We start from the raw sequence: 20,681 nt of genomic DNA, 5'->3' as shown, positions 1-20,681 counted from the left end.
TCTCTTTGGGTAGGCTGTTTGGAGTGTTTATCCGACAGGATAAAAAATTTATCATAATAATAATGCCCCGCCACTTCTAAAAACCAACGTTGCGCCTCTGATTATTTTTATATGCACATTTTCATGGACCAGTTTCATTTCAATAATGAAGTTTTCGTTTCTAAAAAAGGGTGTAGTGTATACACCCTTATGTTATAGTTGGGCTGACAGTGAGGACTTGTGAAGAGCAGAATCAACAGCCTCTGCATAATCAAAACAGTTGCTTTGTGAGAAGGTGTTAGCCATTGTTATGTAAATGAAATCTGAAAAGTGCCAGTGGCCTGGCTTTGGTCCCAAGTGAGAGAAGGTCCGCAGGAGCCATGGCCCAGTGAGACATGGGTGCCGGACCACGTAGATGGAAACAGAAAAGTCTGAGCCTTTTGGTTAAAACACTGGGATAATCGCATATGGAAATGCGCTAGAAGAGTAGAAGTGCTGATCTAGGGTCCCACAAGTTAATATCATTTGATTCATTATGATCTAAAAGTACAAACTGATCCTAGATCAGCACTCCTACTCTAAGAAGCTTTGTGAATATGGGTCCAGATAAAACAAGTTGACCCTAGCCCCCCCACCCGGCACATAAGCTATTGCAGAATAATTACTGGGGACTGAGACAGGTGGATGGGAGACACGGTCACCAATGTCACCCCTGGACAGGGCCAGCCAGGAAGGAGCTTACCCACTCTGAGGCAGTGATTGTGTGGCTATCAGAGGTGTGCTTAGCAGATCTGAAAGAAAAGCCCAGCATTATTTTAATGAGAATTCAGTCCACTTGAAAATTCAACAGAATTCAGAATTCTTCATGCTGATGATTTGTACAACTTGAGACAGATAGCATTACAGTACAAATATATTAAAACATCATAGGGAATGTAACACAGATACAGATGATGTGCATGTGGTGGTTTCAAATAATAATGTTACTACAGATAACAGCTAGCTCTTTCCATGCTTTTCCTGAAAATGTTTATCTGATATTATAGCTAGCTAGTCGATGTTGTTTTTTAATTTTTAATTTCACCTTTATTTAACCAGGTAGGCTAGTTGAGAACAAGTTCTCATTTGCAACTGCGACCTGGCCAAGATAAAGCAGAGCAGTTCGACACATACAACAACACAGTTACACACGGAATAAACAAACATACAATCAATAATACAGTAGAAAAAACTATATACAGCATGTGCAAATGATGTAGGATAAGAGAGGTAAGGCAATAAATAGGCCATGGTGGTGAAGTAATTACAATATAGCAATTAAACACTGGAATGGTAGAATGTGCAGAAGATGAATGTGCAAGTAGAGATACTGGGGTGAAAAGGAGCAAGATAAATTAATTAATTAATACAGTATGGGGATGAGGTAGATTGGATGGGCTATTTACAGATGAGCTATGTACAGGTGCAGTGATCTGTGAGCTGCTCTGACAGCTGGTGCTTAAAGCTAGTGAGGGAGGTAAGAGTCTCCAGCTTTAGTGATTTTTGCAGTTCGCTCCAGTCATTGGCAGCAGAGAACTGGAAGGAGAGGTGGCTGAAGGAAGAATTAGCTTTGGGGGTGACCAGTGAGATATACCTGCTGGAGCGCGTGCTACGGGTGGGTGCTGCTATGGTGACCAGTGAGCTGAGATAAGGCGGGGCTTTACCTAGCAGAGACTTGCAGATGACCTGAAGCCAGTGGGTTTGGCGACGAGTATGATGCGAGGGCCAGCCAACGAGAGCGTACAGGTCTCAATGGTGGGTAGTATATGGGGCTTTGGTGACAAAACGGATGGCACTGTAGTAGACTGCATCCAATTTGTTGAGTAGAGTGTTGGAGGCCATTTTGTAAATGACATCGCCAAAGTCGAGGATCGGTAGGATGGTCAGTTTTACGAGGGTATGCTTGGCAGCATGAGTGAAGGATGCTTTGTTGCGAAAAAGGAAGCAGATTCTAGATTTAATTTTGGATTGGAGATGTTTAATGTGAGTCTGGAAGGAGAGTTTACAGTCTAACCAGACTCCTAGGTATTTGAATTTGTCCACATATACTAAGTCAGAACTGTCCAGAGTAGTGATCCTGGACGGGCGGGCAGGTTGCCGGCAGCAATCGGTTGAAGAGCATGCATTTTGTTTTACTAGCATTTAAGATCAGTTGTAGGTCACGGAAGGAGAGTTGTATGGCATTGAAGCTCATCTGGAGGTTAGTTAACACCGTGTCCAAAGAAGGGCCAGAGGTATGGAGAAGGGTGTCATCTGCAGAGAGGTGGATCAAAGAATCACCAGCAGCAAGAGCGACATCATTGATGTATACAGAGAAGAAAGTCGGCCCGAGAATTGAACCCTGTGGCACCCCCATAGAGAATGCCAGAGGTCCGGACAACAGGCCCTCCGATTTGACACACTGAACTATGTCTGAGAAGTAGTTGGTGAACCAGGTGAGGCAATCATTTGAGAAAACAAAGGCTGTTGAGTCTGCCAATAAGAATGTTGTGATTGACAGAGTCGAAAGCCTTAGCCATGTCGATGAAGACGGCTGCACAGTAATGCCTCTTAACGATGGCGGATATGATATCGTTTATGACCTTGAGCGTGGCTGAGGTGCACCTATGACCAGCTCTGAAACCAGATTGCATAACGGAGAAGGTACGGTGGGATTCAAAATTGTCGGTAATCTGTTCGTTAACTTGGCTTTCGAAGACCTTAGAATGGCAGGGTAGGCCTCCCGGGTGGCGCAGTCGTTAAGGGCGCTGTACTGCAGCGCCAGCTGTGCCATCAGAGACTCTGGGTTCGCGCCCAGGCTCTGTCGTAACCGGCCGCGACCGGGAGGTCCGTGGGGCGACGCACAATTGGCCTAGTGTCGTCCGGGTTAGGGAGGGCTTGGCCGGTAGTGATGTCCTTGTCTCATTGCGCACCAGCGACTCCTGTGGCGGGCCGGGCGCAGTGCACGCTAACCAAGGTTGCCAGGTGCACGGTGTTTCCTCCGACACACTGGTGCGGCTGGCTTCCGGGTTGGATGCGAGCTGTGTTAAGAAGCAGAAGAGAAGTTGAACAGGCTAGTAGTTGCAACAATTGCGGCAGATAATTTTAGAAAGAGAGGGTCCAGATTGTCTAGCCCTGCTGATTTGGGGTCCAGATTTTGAATCTATTTAAGAACATCAGCTATCTGGATTTGGGTGAAGGAGAAGTGGGGGAGGTTTGGGCAAGTTGCTGCGGGGAGCACAGGGCTATTGATCGGGGTAGGGGTAGCCAGGTGGAAAGCATGGCCAGCCATAGAAAAATGCTTATCGAAATTCTCAATTATAGTGTATTTATCGGTGGTAACAGTGTTTCCTAGCCTCAGTGCAGCGGGCAGCTGGGAGGAGGTGCTCTTATTCTCCGTGGACTTTACAGCGTCCCAGAACTTTTTTGAGTTTGTGCTACAGGATGCAAATTTCTGCTTGAAAAAGCTAGCCTTAGCTTTCCTAACTGCCTGTGCATATTTTTTCCTAACTTCCCTGAAAAGTTGCATATCACTGGGGCTGTTCGGTGCTAATGCAGAATGCCACAGGATGTTTTTGTGCTGGTCAAGGGCAGTCAGGTCTGGGGAGAACCAAGGGCTATATCTCTTCTTGGTTCTACATTTTTTGAACGGGGCATGCTTATTTAAGATGGTGAGGAAGGCACTTTTAAAGAACAACCAGACATCCTCTAATGACGGCATAAGGTCAATAGCCTTCCAGGATACCAGGGCCAGGTCGATTAGAAAGGCCTGCTCACTGTATTAGGGAGTGTTTGACAGTGATGAGGGATGGTCTTTTGACTGCAGACCTATTATGGATGCAGGCAATGAAGCAGTGATCGCTGAGATCTTGGTTGAAAACAGCAGAGGTGTATTTGGAGGGCAAGTTGGTTAGGATGATATCTATGAGGGTGCCCATGTTTACGGATTTGGGGTTGTACCTGGTGGGTTCATTGATCATTTGTGTGAGATTGAGGGCATCAAGCTTAGATTGTAGGATGGCAGGGTGTTAAGCACGTCACAGTTTAGGACACCTAGCAGCACAGGCTCTGAAGATAGATGGGGGCAATCTATCTTCAGATAGCTAGCTCACCCAAAGCAGGCTTTTCTCCTCCTCGCTGGTCTGCAGATGCATGACTAAATGATCATGATGTTGTAGCTGTAACATTTAATGGAAACTAGAATAACAACAACATCTAATTAGCTATACCAAATATACATTTTCAGGAAAAGCAGCTCATATAGCAAGCCAATAAAAGGAATATGATTGCATTGGTTTGACATTGACACCTAGCTAGCTAGTCAAGATAAAAAGGTGTGATTGCTCAGATTCTATGTAGCATTTAGCTCTCATCTTATCTGGGCATTGCATCAGCGGCATGTAGATGGACCTGGCCCGGTGGTGGTGATGGTGGTCAAAGGAATGAGGTGCCCAACCAGACAGTGAAGGTTACCCACTATGGGGAAGCGGAGCCCTGGGAACTCTACCTAGCCCAGTTTCAGCTAGCTGTGTGGCAAAATAAATGGGCTGAAGAGAAAATGGCTATGCAGCTGGTCCTGGAGAGGCGTGCATTACAGGCTCACTAGAACTCAGCTCTGATCAGCGGAGGTACTATACTGCCCTAACTACCACCTTCAGGCAGAGGTTTGGCAGTAGAGACGACAGCAAGAGCATGCAGGTGAAGTTAGCAGGTTGCGAGAGAAATGGAGGTGAGAGCCTTGGTGCCCTGGCTGCAGACAAGCGTACCCCAAGTTTGCTATGGCTGATCAAGATTAACTGTCCCTACATGTCTTCCTCCGGGCCTTGACACCTGAGAGGCTCCAATAGCAGGTGCTCCTGGTCACCCCTGCCACCCTGTCTAAGGCCCTGGAAGAAGCGGAAAGACTGGAAAACATCTTGGGCCCAGAGAGTCGGGTTATCCAAGGACATGGCGGGTAGAAACGGAGGTGGAGACTAAGAGTGACTCAGATGAGGTGGTCTGTCAAGCCACGGTGGCACACCCGCAGTGGACTCCACGACGGTCCACTTCGAGAGGTCAATGCCGGCCTGAGATAATCTGTTTCCGCTGTGGCCAGAAAGATCACAACTCTTGTCACTGTGAATCCCAATCTCACCCCTTGCCCACCCCTGAGTCGACGGGAAAAGCCAGGGGGATGATGAAGTGAGGGGAACATCATCCCAGTCTCCTGACCCCCTCTTTGAGTCGGAACATCAAGTTGGTTGTTTGGTCCAGATGCAGGGCCTCTACCTTCCATGCAGCATTAGCAGTGAGGCCTGCCAGGTGTTGATTGACACCGGTTCCACGATATCCCTTGTTCGGCCTGGTGTTCTTAAAGACATAGAGGGCCCTTCCCCTCTGGGTTGCACCCCTACCACGGTATGGCTTCTCACTGTGACGGGAGGTTGCAGACATGAAGGGTCCTTATCGGTGAGAGTCGGCAATGTATTTTTGGAGCACGAATTCTGGTTGGCCGATATCCAAGATGACTAGGGTTGGATTTCCTCAGTCAAATAGGAGCATGGCTAAATGCTGAAACGCGGAAACTCCAGATGAAAGACTCTGTGATGGGACTTTGGAGCAGTGGAAGGGAGCCCCAGGTGTTTTGGATGGAATTGGAGACAGACAGCAACACAAAGATCCTTCCCTCAGATGAGAAGGAGCAGGTAAAGCCCCCCAAAGGGGTGACTGTGCCCCAGCAGATGACCAGAGGCACAGTAGACATACCTTCGGAAGCTACCCGGCAAACTGTGCGGGAACTAGGGCAGAGATGTTTGGAAAGGTTGGAGAATGAGCAGTGGGATAAGTTGGAACCACTACTTGCAGAGTTTGTGGATGTCTTTGCAGCACGAGACAAAGACTGCCAGAGAACCAGCACTCTATCGATACTGGTGACGCAGCACCTATCCGTTTGCGGCCCCATCACTTGCCACTGGCAAAGAGAGAGGTAGAGGAGCAGAAGATCCGGGAGATGGCGGCCTATATCGAATCTTCCATTCCTCTCGAAAATTTTAGAAAAGGCTGTTGCACAGCAACTCCCTGCCTTCCTGAAGACAAACAATGTATGGCATCAGACCGAGGCTCTGCATCTGTCCTCGTGCTCCAAGACCTTAGTGCTGCTTTTGATGCCATCGATCACCACATTCTTTTGGAGAGATTGGAAACCCAAATTGGTCTACACGGACAAGTTCTAGCCTGGTTTAGATCTTATCTGTCAGAAAGATATTTTTATTTTATTTATTTTATTTCACCTTTATTTAACCAGGTAGGCTAGTTGAGAACAAGTTCTCATTTACAACTGTGACCTGGCCAAGATAAAGCATAGCAGTGTGAACAGACAGCAACACAGAGTTACACATGGAGTAAACAATAAACAAGTCAATAACACAGTAGAGAAAAAGAAAAAAGGAGTCTATATACATTGTGTGCAAAAGGCATGAGGAGGTAGGCGAATAATTACAATTTTAGCAGATTAACACTGGAGTGATAAATGATCAGATGGTCATGTGCAGGTAGAGATACTGGTGTGCAAAAGAGCAGAAAAGTAAATAAATAAAAACAGTATGGGGATGAGGTAGGTAAATTGGGTGGGCTATTTACCGATGGATTATGTAGAGCTGCAGCGATCGATTAGCTGCTCAGATAGCAGATGTTTGAAGTTGGTGAGGGAGATAAAAGTCTCCAACTTCAGCGATTTTTGCAATTCGTTCCAGTCACAGGCAGCAGAAAACTGGAAGGAAAGGCGGCCAAATGAGGTGTTGGCTTTAGGGATGATCAGTGAGACACACCTGCTGGAGCGTGTGCTACGGGTGGGTGTTGCCATCGTGACCAGTGAACTGAGATAAGGTGGAGCTTAACCTAGCATGGACTTGTAGATGACCTGGAGCCAGTGGGTCTGGCGACGTATATGTGGCGAGGGCCAGCCGACTAGAGCATACAGTTTGTCTCTGTGAATGGTTTGTCCTCTGACAAATCAACTGTAAATTTCGGTGTTCCTCAAGGTTCCATTTTAGGACCACTATTGTTTTCACTATATATTTTACCTCTTGGGGATGTCATTCGAAAACACAATGTTAACTTTCCCTGCTATGCGGATGACACAAGCTGTACATTTCAATGAACCATGGTGAAGCCCCAAAATTGCCCTCGCTAGAAGCATGTGCTTCAGACATAAGGAAGTGGATGGCTGCAAACTTTCTTCTTTTAAACTCGGACAAAACAGAGATGCTTGTTCTAGGTCCCAAGAAACAAAGAGATCTTCTGTTGAATCTGACAATTAATCTTAATGGTTGTACAGTCGTACAGTCGTCTCAAATACAACTGTGAAGGACCTCGGCGTTACTCTGGACCCTGATCTCTCTTTTGACGAACATATCAAGACTGTTTCAAGGGCAGCTTTTTTCCATCTACGTAACATTGCAAAAATCAGAAACTTTCTGTCCAAAAATGATGCAGAAAAATTTATCCATGCTTTTGTTACTTCTAGGTTAGACTACTGCAATGCTCTACTTTCCGGCTACCCGGATAAAGCACTAAATAAACTTCAGTTAGTGCTAAATACGGCTGCTAGAATCCTGACTAGAACCGAAAAATGTGATCATATTACTCCAGTGCTAGCCTCCCTATACTGGTTTCCTGTCAAGGCAAGGGTTGATTTCAAGGTTTTACTGCTAACCTACAAAGCATTACATGGGCTTGCTCCTACCTATCTCTCTGATTTGGTCCTGCCGTACATACCTACACGTACGCTACGGTCACAAGACGCAGGCCTCCTAATTGTCCCTAGAATTTCTAAGCAAACAGCTGGAGGCAGGGCTTTCTCCTATAGAGCTCCATTTTAATGGAATGGTCTGCCTACCCATGTGAGAGACGCAAACTCCGTCTCAACATTTAAGTCTTTACTGAAGACTCATCTCTTCAGTAGGTCATATGATTGAGTGTAGTCTGGCCCAGGAGTGTGAAGGTGAACGGAAAGGCTCTGGAGCAACGAACCGCCCTTGCTGTCTCTGCCTGGCCGGTTCCCCTCTTTCCACTGGGATTCTCTGCCTCTAACCCTATTACAGGGGCTGATTCACTGGCTTACTGGTGCTCTTTCATGCTGTTCCTAGGAGGGGTGTGTCACTTGAGTGGGTTGAGTCACTGATGCGATCTTCCTGTCTGGGTTGGCGCCCCCCCTTGGGTTGTGTTGTGGCGGAGATCTTTGTGGGCTATACTCGGCCTTGTCTCAGGATGGTAAGTTGGTGATTGAAGATATCGCTCTAGTGGTGTGGGGGCTGTGCTTTGGCAAAGTGGGTGGGGTTATATCCTTCCTGTTTGGCCCTGTCCGGGGGTATCATCGGATGGGGCCACAGTGTCTCCTGACCCCTCCTGTCTCAGCCTCCAGTATTTATGCTGCAGTAGTTTATGTGTCGGGGGGCTAGGGTCAGTTTGTTATATCTGGAGTACTTCTCCTGTTTTATCCAGTGTCCTGTGTGAATTTAAGTATGATCTCTCTAATTCTCTCTTTCTCTCTCTCGGAGGACCTGAGCCCTAGGACCATGCCTCAGGACTACCTGACATGATGACTCCTTGCTGTCCCCAGTCCACCTGGCCATGCTGCTGCTCCAGTTTCAACTGTTCTGCCTGTGATTATTATTATTTGACCATGCTCGTCATTTATGAACATTTGAACATCTTGGCCATGTTCTGTTATAATCTCCACCCGGCACAGCCAGAAGAGGATTGGCCACCCCTCATAGCCTGGTTCCTCTCTAGGTTTCTTCCTAGGTTTTGGCCTTTCTAGGGAGTTTTTCCTAGCCACCGTGCTTCTACACCTGCATTGCTTGCTGTTTGGGGTATTAGGCTGGGTTTCAGTACAGCACTTTGAGATATCAGCTGATGTACGAAGGGCTATATAAATACATTTGATTTGATTTTTCTATTGTGTTATTGACTGTATGTTTGTTTATGTGTAACTCTGTGTTGTTGTTTTTGTCGCACTGCTTTGCTTTATCTTGGCCAGGTCGCAATTGTAAATGAGAACTTGTTCTCAACTGGCTTACCTGGTTAAATAAAGGTTAAATACATTTTTTTTAAGTTTAAAAAAACAGTAGCCAGCCCTCTACACTGCCTTACAAACAAGGACCAGCGGTTCGACTGGGATGTTTACTACATGGCAGAGTTCGCTGAACTACACCAGGCACTTATCAAGCTTCAGTCCTGGCATACCCCAACCTCCAGCACCCATTCATTGTGGACACAGATGCCAGAAATGTGGGCATTGGTGCCGTTCTTTCACAGGATGATGTCAGTCATCCCATAATTTTTGTCAGGGAATACTTACCCCTTATGTGGGGGCAATGTAGCTCCTCCAACCTATTAGAGGATCTGGAGGTGCAGCCTTGGGTTAACTATGTTTGGACAGCTGTGGGTGAAAGTTTCATGCCAGTTCGTTCAAGTATCATGTTGTACTCTGTTAATAAAGGTTAAGCTTGTACACTGCCAGTTCTGCAGTCTTAAATGGGAATGGAAACACTTTAGGAAGTAAATCTAAGCAAATTGATGTATTCAATCCACTAACACTAAACATGTGCATTTAACATAAAAACATCTCTATATTCAGTATTTCGATTGCCGACTAGGTTAATTTGAGCTATGGTTAGCGCCATTTTAAATTGCCATAGTAACGACTGACGCCAGTGCGTCACTGGCAGGAATCAGCAAATTGTCTGTGGTATGGAGTTAGTTACTGTATACATAAAACATAAATTCAGCTTTCAATCTTCTTCGTAAGTTTGTAAACAAAATAGGACTTCTGGTCATACAAGAACAAACTAATGAATTGAAATACCTGAGTATTCCTGTAAAATAGTCACCTGATGCTTGTTAGGTAAACCACATAAGGAAAATGAGAATACCATGGCTGAAACCATCAACCTGTTCCTTCTGGTGAGATTTTAGGGAGGAATATGGATTTCTGAACCGTTGATGAAACCTCGTCCTCCTACGAAGTAAGCAGCCTTCCCCTCACTTCGTGCTATCTTGATCGTTGGCCACAACTTGTTCCTTCTTTCTATGTCTTCCGGGCTGAGATGCTCGGCGAAACGCATACCATGGCTCTGAAGGATGGCGTTCTTCCTAGCAGCTTTCCAGACAGCATCCCTGTAGAATCTGGTAGTGAATAGGATGATGATACCCCTGGGTCTTGAATCGCTTTGCTGTTGCTTCTTGCCGAGGCGATGTACAACGTCGATGGTATCACCAACTTTGTTCTTCTCTGCAGGCAAAACTTCTTGGCAGATACGGATAGCCTCTCCTCGCACATCTTCCTTCTCCACCTCTGGCAAGCCGTAGAGTCTCAGGTTCCATTTTCTTGTGTATTGTTCCAGATCATTGAGACGTCTATGGTAGACATTGTTATTCTTTTCCACCCTTTCCACATTTTTTTCAACTTTTGCCACTCTCGTTTTCACATCATTAATTTCACCACATGCAAACTCCACAGTCTTTTTCAAGCCTTCGATAACCATGGTGTTCGCGCCTACCATTTTCTCAATGGCGTCACACCTGGAGTTGATGAGTAAGGAGAGGGTAGCCACGATGTCAGAGTTCATGTTGGGTTTTTTGGAGGGTGGAGGTTTGCACGGAGTAACCGGTAAAGAGGGGAATTCGTCATCTTCAGCATTCGAAAGCATGATATTATCCATAGGCCAAGTGTAGTTATGGCAGTTGTCTATAAGCACGTTTCTCTCTTGTTGATTAGCAATAGAACGGCTAACTTTTTCCTTTCTTTTTTTGTCACGACTTTGCATGGACATGCTGAAATAAATGATCCAATTATCATTCCAGTCACAGGAAAGGTCTTATATCTTGAACAAATAAAGATAATAATGACTAAACTTTTTTTGTAAAATTTTTTCACAATCTTTCTGAAGTTTGGTACGGAGCTCGGTAAAAAGCGTCTGTTCAAGCAGCCATCTTGGCACCGTCCTTCAACCCTAGGTTTATAATTGAACACATTTATGAAGATTTTACACTATTGTGGAGAGATGTACTGTTTGGATTCTTTACATACAATAGAAATAAGCGGAATCATTTTTATGTAATTAATTTCATTATTCTTTTGGCCAAATTTCATAACACAAATGTAAATTTACAAACAGAAAACCACATTTTCGTACCCTACAAAAAGAAATTGAACTGTATTTTAAGACGGTTAAATGCTCTACTAACAAAAAAGCTGTTAGAATTGTAAGTATATGCATGTCCCTTAATTAAGGTCCTTGTGTAATTGTAATGTGATATTGTACCCCCTAGCGCGATTGTCCATTGTTTGTAATCTATGTATGCTTGTGTTCACTCATGTGCTTTATGTATTGATTTGTTGTTAATAAAAATAAAATTTATATTTAAAATTTAAAAAAAAAACTGTGGTATGGAGTTTTCGTGCGGAGAGTGAATCGAAGAGAGTGAGGCTAGGGGCGGACAACGAAGATGTAGCAGTAATTCAAATATGAAGTGTATAGCGCCAGGCTCTATGAATTGGCTCAAAAAAAATCCCTCGGTAAACTACCATCGGCTGCCCAAGGACACACAACTTTTGAAGAAGTGGCTCCATGTCCTGAAGAGGAAGTACGTGCCAGCTCGAGCTAGCAGGATCTGCAGACAGTATTTTGCAGAGGCAGACTTCGTGATGAAGGGCCATTTCGATGCGACAACCGGGAGTTTCAGAATTGAAAGGAGTCACAGGCCTAAGCCCTCTAATTGCGCCTCCTTTTTAAATTGAGGGTTATGATGTAGGAGTTACCGGCCAACCGATTTTGTTGGGGGTGTGTTATAGGCCGCCCAAGCAGAATGCATTTTATGAAGGTCCTGAAATTGTGCTGTTAAACTGTAATGATTCCCTGTTGAAGGAAATCATTTTGTTAGGGGATTTCAATACTGATGTCTGCAAAAAGAATAGCCCATCCCACAATGTATTTATGCACTTTTGTAGATCACTTGCTCTGACCCAAATTATAAAACATCCCACCAGGATATGTGAAACAGTGCAAAGTACAATTAACTTAATATTGGTGTCTGATAAATCTAAAATATTGCAGAGTGGAGTAATAGTCTATGGAATCAGTGATCATTTTATTACAATTTGCACAAGGAGGATTTTTAAAGATATATTTAAGTGTCACAAAACCATTAGAATCAGAGGACTCAAAAAATACTGTGTAGAAAGGTTTGGGGAGGAACAAGGTCAAATTGACTGGTCACCTGTGCTAGATAGTGTAGGGGTAGAAAATGCCTGGGAAGCCTTTAAATGTAGATTCATTGATGTGGTGAATATGATGGCTCCCATTAGACAGGTCAGGGTAAAGCAGAGATCTAGCCCTTGGTTTAATCATGAGATTCTAGAATCTATCCAAGCAAGGAATAAGGCCTTTAAAAAATGTAAGAACTCTCAAGAGCAGCATGATTTTGTCCTATATAAACGTCACAGAAATGGAGCACAGAGGAGGATGGATGAAGCTAAGAGGGTTTACTTTGCTGAGAAAATCATTGAAAACAAAAATGGCCCTAAAAAGCTTTGGAAATCATTTAAGGTTCCTTACCTAGGCTGTAATAGTACTACCAAAAACAAACTAAACAGTATTGGACTGAACATCAAAGGGGAGATGGTATATGAAAAAGCAGAGGTTGCCAATTAATTCAACTATTTTTTTTTACTTCTGTTGCCAGCAAGCTGGTTAGCAAGCTGCCCACCAGTTCTGGTTTGTATGGAAGAAACCAAGTCAAGAAGTATTATGTAGAGTTAGGGGTTCAGCCAAACTCTTTTTCTTTTGCAAAGGTAGCAACAGCCAAAATAGTCAGTATGCTGGCAGAGGTTAAATGCTCCAAAGCCAAAGTCCTGGATAATATTCCTGCAAGGCTTCTTATAGATTCTGCTGAGCAAATTGGCCCTTGTATTACGCATATCGTTAATCTTTTTCTTGAACAAGGCACCTTTCCCAGGGACATGAAACAAGCTAAAGAAAGAGATAAAGTCTGACCCTGGGAAATTGTTAGGAAAATTATGATATAATGACTGAACAATTGTCTTATTTTATATGAAACTGTGACTAAGTTAACTTATACTCTATAAGTAAACTTATACTCTGTTTTATTATATCTGATTAACAATATGAGTTCATAAGAAGGGATTGTGTGACACGGACAAGGAGTAATTAAAGTTAATGAACACCATTCCAACTAGGAAGAAAGGAATGGTTTGTGGTTGAACTGACAAAACTGAGCTCTGGGGTGTTTTAGATAAGGCAGTGAGTGCATTCCTAGGTTTTCTGTTAATTAGAACTGTCAGCTAAGTGGTGATTGATAATGGTGAGGGGTCTAAAGTTAATTCAGTTAGGTTGTGTGACCTGTGAGTGTGTAAGTGAGTTGGAATGAACTTTTGAACTCACTTGATTCTAGGTCGGGAGGAAGGGATTCATTCTAGAAGCAATGAAATGACGTCATGTTATTGTATATAAACTGTTGCTCGTGGTAACGTGGCAGCGCGCTCCGATAATAAATTCTGTTACCTATTATTGATAAGACTGGTCTCCGTCTATTTTATGCAAACAAGAATCTTACAAATTCTCATAAAATAGATTAAGGGAATTCAATTAATGAAAACACATTGGTATAATTAAATTACAGTAACATAATTATAGGCCTGTATCTATCCTCTGTGTAACATCAAAGATCCTGGAGAGAGTTGTACATGAGCAAATGTATGAATATGTTAACAAACAGGGTCTAATGTATGATTTTCAGTCAGGTTTTAGAAAAACATACTCCACTGATTCATGTCTACTTTACTTGACTGACTTCATCAGGAAAGAGATTGATGAGGGAAATCGTTGGTACTGCTTGACCTACAGAAGGCCTTTCATACAGTTAACCACGGTCTCATAATCTCTAAACTGGAGGCACTGGGGTTAACCTCTTGAAGCTAGGGGGCACTATTTTTATGTTTGGAAAAATAACGTTCCAAAGTAAACGGCCTATTTCTCAGGACCAGATGCTAGAATATGTATATAATTGACAGATTATGATAGAAAACACTCTAAAGTTTCCAAAACTGTAAAAATATTGTCTGTGAGTATAACAGAACTGATATTGCAGGCAAAACCCTGAGGAAAATCCAATCAGGAAGTGCCTCTTATTTTGAAACCTTTCTGTTCCTATGCATGCCTATCCTCCATTTAAAGGGATATCAACCAGATTCCTTTTTTCTCTGGCTTCCCTAAGGTGTCAACAGTCTTTAGACATAGTTTCAGGCTTTTATTTTGAAAAATTAGCGTGAAAGATCACATTGCGTAAGTGGATAGGTGAGGGCTCTCAGAGTGAGTTTTTGCGCTACAGAGTAAAGCCGCCATTGTTCCTCCCGCTGTTATTGAAAAACCTACACACTCGGTTGATATATTATCGAATATATATTTTAAAAACTACCTGAGGAATGATTATAAAAAATGTTTGACATGTTTCTGTGGACATTATGAAGACTGTCTGGAATTTCCGTCTGCGTTGTCGTGACCGCTCTTTCCTGTGGATTTCTGAACATAACGCGACAAACAAACATCGGTATTTTGGGTATAAAAATAACATTTTTGGAACAAAAGGAACATTTGTTGTGTAACTGGGAGTCTCGTGAGTGAAAACATCCGAAGATCATCAAAGGTAAACGATTAATTTGATTGCTTTTCTGATTTTCGTGACCAAGCTTCCTGATGCTAAGTGTACATAATGCTATGCTAGGCTATCGATAAACTTACATAAACGCTTGGATTGCTTTCGATGTGAAGCATAATTTCAAAATCTGAGATGATAGGTGGATTAACAAAAGGCTAAACTGTGTTAGCCTTTTGCAATATTGCACTTGTGATTTCATGAATATTTTTTGTAATATTATTTGACTGCGACAGGGATGGATAGCGTCAAGAAGTTAAGCAGTGTCCCTCTAGGCTGGGTAAAGTCCTATTTATCAGGAAGGGAGCAAGTAGTAGAGGTTAATGGTTCACTGTCTCAGGCAAAACCAATGAGTTGTGGCATTCTGCAGGGGAGCGTGCTTGGGCCTCTGCTGTTTTTATTGTATATTAATGATATGAAAGATGCTTGTTTTTGCCGTCTTTTTCTTTATGACTCTACACTTCTGGTGTCTCACAAAAGCAAAACTATGTTGGAGTGCATACGTAGCACAGAGCTTACTAACATTAGCAAATGGCTTGGAGATAATAAGCTATCTCTGCACTTAGGGAAAACGGAAGCAATTATTTTTGGATCCAGACATAAATTGTGTAGGTCGTCTGAAATCAGAGTGGAGTTAGGGGGTGAGGTGCTGACTACTAAAATCTCTGTTAGCTACTTGGGATGTATCCCTGATGGAAGCTTGGGAGGTGTGAGCATGGCCAATAAGGTGCTAGGAAAGGTTAATGCCAGGACTAAGTTATTGGCTAGAACGTCCAAGCTGCTTGATAAGAACTCCTTGAAAGTGCTAGCTACTGCCCTCATTCAATGCCATTTTGACTACGCTAGTACTTCCTGGTTTGGGGCCTTATCTAAATTTATTAAGGGGAAGCTCCAGATAGCTCAGAATAAGCTGATCAGGGTAGTATTGAAGGTGAGTCCACGTACTCACATAGGCAGGAGCTGCTTTCAGGAACTAAACTGGCTGCCTGTTGAGGCTAGGGTGTCCCAGATTAGACTAGGTTTGGTTTACAGGAGTATTTATGGTCCTGCGCCCAGATATCTAAGTGATTACTTTCCTCGTGTTAGGGATGCACACAATCACAGCACCAGATCAGGTGTTGCTGATGTGTGCTTATACAGGTTCAGGAGTAATGCTGGGAAAGGTACTTTCTTGTATACTGGAGCCACAGAATGGAATGAGTTGCCTCTGCCTATAAAAACAACGTCCTCTCTGGACAGCTTTAAAAAGAAAGTAAAAATATGTTTGATGTCTTCTGTCCCCATATGAAAAACCCCTATGATGTAACTGGAATGATGAGATAGATGTTCTTCTTCTTCGTTTTGTTTTATTATTTCACTGTCATGCTGTGTTTTATCTTGTCTAGCCATCTTGTCTCAAGAGGACCACAATGGAAATATGTCCCAGACTTTATTGTGTGTTATCTTGAATGATTTTATTAATGTGCATGTATGGCTTTTAAGTTTTACGTGTACTTGTTTTTTTTAAATGGTCGAATTAATAAACTGAACAAAAAAGAAATCAACATCGCTGACTTTGGAGTCATGCAAAAGCAACTGAACGGAGGAGGACTTGAGTCATTGCAATGGAGCTAAGGTAACGATAACCGGTCAGGACTGTTGTTGACTGGCGAAGTGTTAGACACTGGAACACTTTATTGCATCTGTAGTTGAAAGTAACTATCAATTGCGTCTTTTGTGTAACACCTTCCCAGCAAATAATAGCAAGCTACTCAACCGCAACTAAATTTGCAACACAGTTTATTTGTGTACCCCTGTTATTAGGTAACATTAGTTACTGTAGCTAGCTTCCAGCTCAGATACACAAGTATTGTAATACATGTTGTTGACAAATTCGTTTTTGTAATGTTTTGTTCGCTCCACCTCATTTAGCTAGACTGAAGTTGACATAGCTAATGTTTGCTGAAAAATAAATGTCCCTGTATTTGCTGTGTGGGTGTGTTTGTGTGTGTTGACAAAGCATACAAAACAGGTAACTTGTTAATGCCAACAGATATATTTGGGTTCAGTTGTCTGAATCTTCATCCCTGAAAATGTTGTCATCCTTGAGGAGACTGTGCAGGAGGCAATAACATGCAAATCCATTTCTAAGACTATTGTTTATTTCAAGTATATGCAGTGATTCTTGAATATAACTATAGCCTAATAGATGCCTTAATTGTTTTCTACCTACAGGAAAGAACGGTTAGTACTGACCCCTGGGTGCCAGAGTGTTCCTGTGCTGCGGTGGATAAGAGGTCCACTGGGACCATCACTAAAGAGCTCGGGCCCAGCTAGATTGCCCTCACGACCATCAGTATACAACCGAGGCCTGCCCCTATACGCCCCAGATGGAGCTGACGGAGAGTGAGATCAGTGAAGACCTTAACTCGCTGTATGAACCTGAGAGCTCAGAATCACAATCATCACAGTGCGAGCCAAGATGTACTATCGACCACTTTGGGGGAGTGGGATGGTGTTCTGAAAGTGGAGAAGGAGCAGGCCATTCAACAGCGAATTCAAAGATACACCCATCCATAAAGGGAATCGGAGTGGAATTTTTACCCGTTTCAATGGATGTGCTGTGCTACCTTGTCCCGGTTCTGCTGTTTCGACTCTCTCAACATATGGATGCTCAGCTATGAAAAGCCAACCGACATTTGCTCCTGAGGTGTTGAACTGTTGCACCCTCTAGTCTATAACCACTGTGGTTATTATTTTAATGTAAAAAGGGCTTTTGTAAAATATATTTGATTTTACTTTTGATTTTACGCTACTGTTATTTTTCACTGTCTTTTTACTGTTGTTTTTTTATTTTTTTACTTACCTATTGTTCACCTAATACCTTTTTTGCACTGTTGGTTAGAGCCTTTAAGTAAGCATTTCACTGTAAGGTCTACACCTGTTGTATTCTGTGCACGTGACAAATAAACTTTGATTTGATTGATTGTTCGCTGTGCTGGATGCTGTGTACTAACTGTCTGAGTGATGGGTCCTTTTTATAGTATCTGTAACATATTTTGGTGTGTATTTAATCTGCATCTTAACTTCTTAATGTGGCAATCAGCAGTAGAAATAATAACAAAGTGTTTCCCTGTTCCTCTTTTGGTAAAAAGCTGAGGGATGGGCCTGAAGAAATGTAACCACACAAATTCATAACAGAGCTATAGATGCAGGGACTGACCATTGTCGTGTCTTACTATCATTAAATTGAAGACTTATAGTTTTTATCAAAGATTCTCTGTAATTAGTATTACACGATCAACTGATTAATCATGTAACTGTAATTAACTAGGAAGTCGGGACACCAAGGGAAAATATTCAGATTACAAAGTTATCATTTCCTAAAATAACTTCAGATATTTTATCTGATCAATTAGTCTTCGAATTAATGAATTATTTACTTTCCCTCACGTTAATCTCATTCCAAACATCGTAAATGGTTGGTTATCTGCATGAACCCAGTATTCACGATGAGTCATCCAGACATCAATTGTCTTAAATCATTTATTTATTACTAACTAAGTAATTCACAGAAATACATAAACAAACAGTAAATATGGTTACAAGAAATGATAGGAGAATGTGCCCTAGTGGGCTAAACGGGCAAGGCGGCTTGTTAGACAAAAGGGGAAGTGGGGGTCGACTAAGAAGTCACTACAGAGTGATAATTAAAACAATTGAAATGCTAATCCTTTGCACATGAATGCTCACTCATTCGGGAACAATTGCAATCAATCAATATATTTACGCTCAGTGTGTCGTCTTGATCGCTGGTGAAAAGTTTGTTTCTGTTGGAGAGTTTCGTCCTCTCTCTCTCTCTCTCTCTGTCTTGGTTAGAGGGAATAGTTCAGAGTGACATTCATTAATTTGTTATAGAATGGATGTTTCGGCGGTTGTCGTTCTTCGCGTTCAATGATAGCGAATTCCTAGCTGCAGACTAGTAATTAATATCAAAGACTTGTTCTTATTCTGTCGGTATCGATAGTCTAAGAGTTTTACCATGTGGTATGGTTAAAAGATTCAGCAATGGTCTTACAACCTTTGTCCTCTCCTAATGGAGAAAAACATGGTCTGGTGATAATTTCTCAAAGTTGGGTTTTATTCGGAATTGCAGAAAAGGGGCTGTCCCAGGATGCCTGACCCTAACTGGGCTCAGGGGCAGTCCTCTGATTTATTTAAAATCAAAAGGGAATTGTATTTTCCTTCATTAAACAGTCCAAAATAATATTACACAATTTTACAAACAGTATCATACTCACTCATTCATCTTATACAACAATTAGATGTAAACCTCATATCTGAGGCTATTATATAAACAGCGTTATGGTAATGTGGCCACACCATCTCCCATGAGCTTCCCCAAGTTGTAACAAACGGACCAGTTCGTAGCTGGATTCTTCACCAGTCTTTTATACTTTTTCCAGAACATGAAATGTGTTCGTACCTCAAGTTCTGTGAGGTGGAAGAAATTCCTTTGTGCTCTATGAAAATGTACTCTCTCTATACTGGATCTTGATAAAGGAATTCTAAATTCCTCTGTATTTTTTCCCAATCAGAATTAAATACTCTGTCAATGCATTCTAAGGGATTGTAAGACCCAATATTTTTATAATAATGGACAGAGCCTCGGTCTTAAAAGTCAGGTAACAGTGTTTAATTCAAGAGAGTACTGGTATATACACATTTTTCCACAGGTTATAAACTGAAAATGACATCAGCGTTTTCTAAATGATCTATCTCTTCATGACACCGGTAGAGAGGCCCTATAGTTCTCGAGCCTTCCCTCCTCGCCTGTAGCCAAGGTCAATTCATCAGTGTAGATAGCATTCTAGACAGTCTAGAGATTGTCCGTCCCTGCCATCTGGAGATAGTTAATTCATTTGTACCAAGGCACTGTTCTAAACTCCTGACTATATTATATACAATTGGAAAAGGGAGCAAGAGAGAAAATTCATATATGTACAGTACATAATAGCATTTGGACTAGTCAGTCCTGATTGAAATGTATACATAATTAGTCATCATTGATAAAAATTCCCTTAACATATCCACCCTTTGATTAAATATTATACATTCAAACACACATTGTAGTTATATTGTAATATTGAAAAGCCCATTTCTATTTTTATTAGAGATATTTCTTGTCATCAAAACATCACCTAAACATATCCCAACACTTGCATTCGCCATAACTGTTTCTCAGGCCTACATCAGAATCATAACTCTTCTTATCAGGATTTTCGTTACAATCTTTATTAAAAAACAGTCTAATATTGAGATGGGATACAACCTAGCCTCCCTAAACATCAAAAATGGTCTCATCAAATATAAATTCGATTCGTCCACTTGTTCTGTAGACATGCATTCAGTCCTCCACGGGTCAGAACCTGGAATCGGCCCATACCGCACCATCTATTGTCATCGATTTCTCCTGGAAATAAGGCCTCATACACAGGGAATTAGACAACAGCCCCCTAAAACTAAAACAGTCACACAGGTGAATGTAGCCCATAACACAGTGATCATAACATTTTTCCATTTTACATTTCCTGATTGAAATGTATACATAATTAGTCATCATTGATAAAAAATTCCCTTAACAGATCTCCATGAGGAGATCCTCAGGAATTTACGACGTCTCTCGGACCACAGCAGCCTAGTTAAAGGAGGAAAGGGGGTGGCAGGGAGAGGGGGATGGGCTTTCTGTTCCCAAAGAGGGCAATGTCATGACACCATCCATGATATCAAAATTGTAATACTGCTTCTATGATCTGTTTCCACTACCATGTACCCAATTCCCTTTGGATAAAGGCATCTGCTAAATGGAATATATATTATTACAGTCTACTTTGACCATGCCAACTAGCTGCCCATTCCTTTCCAATAGATGGCAGCCAAAGCTAGTTGAAGTCACTACTCTTGCGACTGGGACACAGGATTAGCGCGCA

This window comes from Oncorhynchus tshawytscha, linkage group LG07 (genome assembly GCF_018296145.1).
Source record: "Oncorhynchus tshawytscha isolate Ot180627B linkage group LG07, Otsh_v2.0, whole genome shotgun sequence".
Taxonomy (NCBI): Eukaryota; Metazoa; Chordata; class Actinopteri; order Salmoniformes; family Salmonidae; genus Oncorhynchus; species Oncorhynchus tshawytscha.
Note: the sequence above shows the minus strand (reverse complement) of the source record.